Genomic DNA, 6,000 nt, shown 5'->3' with positions numbered 1-6,000 from the left:
TCTTTATTCTTTCTAGTTCTTCTTGAATTGCCCAATTCGGAGTCCGGAATTGTGAGTTAGGCCCAGATCACTGACTGTCGCCGAAACTGTGCAAAATCACCCGAATTGGCCTGTTTCCTTCCAATTGCCTTCTTTATTGCCCTGAATCGAAATACAAGAGTAATGAGTGCATTTAAGTGCTAAAATAGTGTAAAATGATGAAATTTAGGGGACAAAAATAGGGTTCTTTTCAGTCTCATCAAATCCCCCCACACTTAAAGTTTGCCCGTCCTCGGGCAAGGCAAAACTCAAGCAAAACAAGAGAACCTAACTACTGATTTTCAATCTTTCTTTTTCTCTACATGTGGCCTGGTTCATTGCATGCTTTAATTCAGACTTGGTAACCTTCCCTCTTTATATCTCTTTCTCCCCTTCTTGTCCAAGAGTGATTGCTAATCACCACTCCCCATGGTCCCAGGTTAAATCGATAGTCCAGGAGACAAACCTTCCCGGCTGAAGCAGCCTTGGCTGAATGGGTACTCATTGCTTTAACAAACCAATTCAGCTAGATGCAATTACTTTTCTTTGAATCAAAACAAGGTGTGATTATTGCCATAAGCTTGTTATGTATCACATCTCCACCACTTAGTGTGAATTCCTAGGATCTGAAGGTGAGAATGGGGTTGGGGTTCTAGGGTGAGTGCATTTTATGCTCCATCTCACCCTTGACTTTATTTCAAGATGTGAGTGCATTTTATGCTCTATCTCACATTAGCTTTCATTTCTAGATGTGAGTGCATTTTATGCTCCATCTCACACTTGTTTTTGTTTCTAGATGTGAGTGCATTTTATGCTCCATCTCACATTAGTCACGATTTTATTTTCAAACTCCTTTTTTTTTTTAATGCACAAGAATCACAGGGTTTCACTACCTGATCCATGAATTCATTGATCATGGTCTCTATATGCCTAACACAACAAGTTCTAGAATAATCAACCCATGTTTGACAAATAATTATGTGAAAATCAATCAAACCCTTATGCATCTTGCCTATTGATCGATTAAAATCATGAGGTACCATATGCAGCCAAGAAAGATTCAGTTAGTCTCCTGATAAGTTGAAATCATTCAAGGATAAGTTTCCGGGAGCAGAAATTTTAAGAAGGTAAGGTATCCCAAATTTCTATCAGATTTCCCAAATTGTCCCCAATGTATGTGATTATGCATAAAGTAGATGGATTTGGGGGTACTTCCCTGTTTGCCTTGTGAGGTTCCTGCTAAACACAAAAATTAAAATCAAACAAAATAAAAAAATTAACTAAACACATTGGGTTGCCTCCCACAAGCGCAATTGTTTAACGTCGTTAAGCTCGACGTCCTCCTTTGCTATTTTAACTCTCGTGGTTGCAGCTTCCGGTGTGCTCCCCTTCCATCCATCATGGGCGGATTCAAATCTGGAATAGGAGCCTTCGTATCCATATGTGCACTTGATTCTAGCTCCTCATTCATATCTTTTTCAAAAATTTTCTACACAGTTGGGTCAAAAGTGTCAACCGAATAGATCGAGTGGTCTTCAATTGGGTACTTCATAGCTTCAAAAATATTAAATTTAACAATCTCTCCATCACATTTGATGGAGAGGGTACCCTCATCCACATCTATTTTGGTCTTGGCTGTTTTCATGAATGGCCTGCCTAATAAAAGTGGGGCTAAACCTTCGATCGTGTTCTTCTCCATCTTCAGAATGTAAAAATCAACTGGGAAAATTAAATCGTTAACCTGTACCATTACATTCTCAACAATCCCTTCTTGGTAGGTGTTAGAACGATTAGCTAATTGGATAACAGCTTTAGTTTCCCTTAAAGGACCTAATCTCAAAGCATAGTAAATCGAGTATGGCATGACATTGATAGATGCACCTAAGCCTAGCATGGCATGCTCGATTCTCTTATTTCCAATCACACAAGGTAGGGTGAACATACCTGGATCAACATATTTTTCTGCTAAGGTCCTCTTGATCACAGATGAAACACTCTCTCTAACTCTTGAGTCCTGTACCTCCTCTTCTTTCTGTCCTTTATCCGCCTTCCTTGGTGAGGTAGGTTCTAGCTGCAGTTCCTTCCCGCTTCTTAGCACCACTGCACTTACATTCTCCTTGGGGTTGACTACCGTTTGTGATGGTAGTTTCCCGGAGCTCTGCATCTCCTTCTTGCTAACGGCAGTGGCAAGTTGGCTGATTTGGTTCCCCAAATTCTGAATGCTGGCTCTTATTTCTTGTTGAAATTGTTGAGTATTAGTAGCTAGAGCCTTAAATATATCTTCTAATGACATACCTGAATTTGGGGGTTGGCCTTGCATTGTGATGGGTGCTGAATACTGGGGTTGTCGACTAAAAAAATGGGGCTGCTGTCCTCCTGGGTTCCCGTAGCTTAAATTTGGATAATCTCTCCACCCCTGATTGTAGTAATTGGAGTAGGGATCATACTTTCGTTGGAGCTGGCTTGGGAATCCTCCTACGACACTCATTTGCTGAATCGATCCATCCTGTAATAATGGACACATGTCCGTAGGATGTCTAGGGATCAAACATATACCACACACCCTGGCAGTTTGTAATTGCCCTGCAGCAAGTTGCTTAACCAAAGCTGTTAGATTTGGAATCTGATTTTCTAAATTGACATGGTTTACCTCATTAACCCGTCTAGTGGTGCCATCTATCTTTGCACCGAACTGCTGTGAATTTTCGGCCATGTTGGAAATTTATACCCTGGCCGCTTTGGGTGTCTTGTTCACTAGGGCTCCTCCACTGGCTGCATTGACCATACTTCTATCCATGGGCTGAAGCCCTTCATAGAAGTATTGGATTAACAATTGTTCAGGAATTTGGTGGTGGGGACAACTAGCAACAAGTTGCTTAAACCTTTCCCAATATTCATATAATGTCTCGCTACCAAACTGCCAAACTCCACATTATTCTTTTCTTATATTCGTAGCCCGGGATGCAGGAAAATATTTATCTAAAAATATCCTATTCATTTCATCCCATGTGCGTACTGAACCGGGAGGGAGAATATAGAACCAATCCTTTGCTTTATCTCTTAAAGTAAATGGAAAGGCTATGAGTTTTACCTGGTCCTCGGTCATACCGTGGGGTTTCATGCTTGAACAAACGACATGAAATTCCTTTAGATGTTTGTGAGGGTCCTCACCTGGGAAACCATGAAACAGAGGCAATAATTGAATCAAACTAGATTTGAGTTCAAAGGCCACCTCAAGAGTGGGGTACATGATGCATAAGGGTTGTTGGTTCATAATCAGTGCAGCCAACTCCCTCAATGTCCGCTCTCTGTCAGCCATTTTTTCTCCTTCTTCGAAGATGGGAAAATCACAAGTGATTAATTCACAATCTGAGTTCACCCTTTTTGGTGAACGATTCTTCCTTTGCTTCACCTCCTTCCTTAAGCGACGGGTGGTCCTCCAAATTTTGGGGTTGTACTGAAGTTCCCCTCATTGAGAAGCATGAGTCATAAACAAGAAGGTTAGCAAAAGATGGTAATAGCTAAGAAATTAACGTTGCTCCCCAGAAACGGCACCAAAATTTTGACGGGTTGTCGAAGCCCTCAAAATTAGTACTAGGCCCACAATAAGATATTTGCAGTAAAAGTGGCGCTAGGTCGAATCCCATAGGCAGCAAATCAGTAATCTCTTAGCCGAATGGATGCTATAATTGAGTGGGAAAATTTAATAACTAAAATTAAAAGAATAACAAACTAAACAAACAAGAGAAAATCAATTTTACCGAATTCTGGTTCAAGGGTTCGGGTTGAATCGATTGGCCATCGATCCTAGCTACATTTCAAGCATTTAACCTTAGATTTATTAGAATAGCCATAATAAATATTGTGCTTTCCTAATTTAGTTGACCAAACCCAGCATTCGATCAACATTTATCACCACTCAACTGGGTACGATAGCGTTCCATTTTAAACAGTGATAGCATTAAGATTCGTGAAAACAGTTAAACCAAAATAACAATAATTGAGATAGCTGCAATTACTGAATCTTGTTCCATCGATTCCTTTAGGTTGAATCATGTTAAAACATTGGTCAAAGGCTGTCATGAACAATTGACCCAAAAAGAAATCAACCTAATTTCTACTTGCACCATGTCACATGACAACTTAATCTTAATTAATCATATTAATTATAGGCTTTAGGCCCATCAGCTATAAGGCTCACGGTCCAAGGGGGTTGCATGGCCAACTTAAGCCTGATTTGTATGGCGTGGGACCTCATAATGACCTCACATAAGTCCACATGAGTTTGGCCCAGCCATTGTGAAAAGGTTTGGCTGAATTCACTACTAAACATAGTGGACCGCTAAGAACATCACCATTAGTTCAAAATGGGCCCAACATTTACACTTAAATGATCCTTGAGTTTAGTCATCCTATGAAGACCCAAGGATAATGAACATAAGTAAGATAAAGCCCATTTGGTAATCAATTCTGTAATGGTCTCTTATACTTAACCTCTTGGCCCAAAATGATCAAATACTACCCGACAGGGAAGAACATCTCCCCTTGCTACAAGGTGCAATATCACACTCTCTGAGCACATCACTTTGGGCTCAAAATGGGCCCAACATTTACACTTAAATGATCATTGAGTTTAGTCATCCTGTGAAGACCCAAGGATAATGGACTTAAGTAAGATAAAACCCATTTGGTAATCAACTCTGTAATGGTCTCTTACACTTAATCTCTCAGCCCATAATGATCAAACACTATTGGACAGGGAAGGACCTCTTCCCTGGCTGCAAGGTGCAATGTCACACTCTCTGCTCGGATGGATCTCGGAAATTGAAATCTTTTGCAAATATATATATATATCATACAAATATATTTTGCAAAACCAAATCTCAAACACAGTTGAAATCCACTGCCGACAATTTAGGTTTCCATCAGAGAGAGTGTAAGCCTTATCATTCACTTTGTCTGACAAAATGGTCGATCCTATCACTATGATCACCCATTTAAGTGAATTCTCAGACTACCCCAACATACCCAAGGTTTTGACCCACAATGAATCTCACTGATTGGTATATCAAAGATAGCTCAGTCTGGATTCAGTGTTTCAACCAAACACACACTGCATGTGCTTTGAGTCTAACCCTAACAGTTGAAACAAGCTGCCCCAAATTCTTTGGCAACACATCAGTGTTAGCCTTGGTTGGATAAATTTCCCAAATCTATCCAACTACTGAGAACATTCTAAACTAGCACGAGTCTCATAAGTGTCCAATTTAAGAGATAATTTCATAGAAACATACCAATATCAACATGAAACAATAATATACTTTTATTTATTTATAATAAATGTATATGTACATAAATCATATTAGAGCTAAGGACATACAATATCTAACACGTAATACATAGATTAATCAGATATAGTTGCAACATTATTACACCTTTTGGTGATTTATTGAACCGCTTTTATTAATGGTTTTGATTGTAAAAGAGAATGAGAATTGATTGCTATTGAATCACAAAATAAAAGAAAAAAACATCATAACATCTTTTGGTGATCTATGAGCTGCTTTTTTATGAATGCTTTTGATGGTAAAAGGCATTTATACAACGAATGAGAATTGATTGCTTCAATTTGGACCTCAGAATTTAAAAAGACGAATATTAGTTTTGCACTAAATGTCAAGTTAATGTCTGCTTTATGTTTAACAAACAATTAAAAATGTAGGGTACTAGTTCAGAAAATCACTAGTTTGGTAGTTAAGAAATTCTTTTGTTGGACACTTTGAAATTGTCATACAACTATACAAGTAAAAGGGCATCTAATATTCTTAGATGATAATTGCGAACCATCCTGGTGGTAGTCAAATGATTGTCTCTTGTCATTGTCATTTGTAAATGTGCAAATTGGGAAGAATTTACACTGTTTGATGCATAGCACTTTTAGCCTTCTCCATTAAAATTTCAACAAATTGGGAACCTGAAGCC

Source organism: Nelumbo lutea, chromosome 1, assembly GCF_056320005.1.
Source record: "Nelumbo lutea isolate HS-2025 chromosome 1, American lotus-T2T, whole genome shotgun sequence".
In the NCBI taxonomy this organism is placed as follows: domain Eukaryota; kingdom Viridiplantae; phylum Streptophyta; class Magnoliopsida; order Proteales; family Nelumbonaceae; genus Nelumbo; species Nelumbo lutea.
This window is presented reverse-complemented; position numbering follows the sequence as displayed.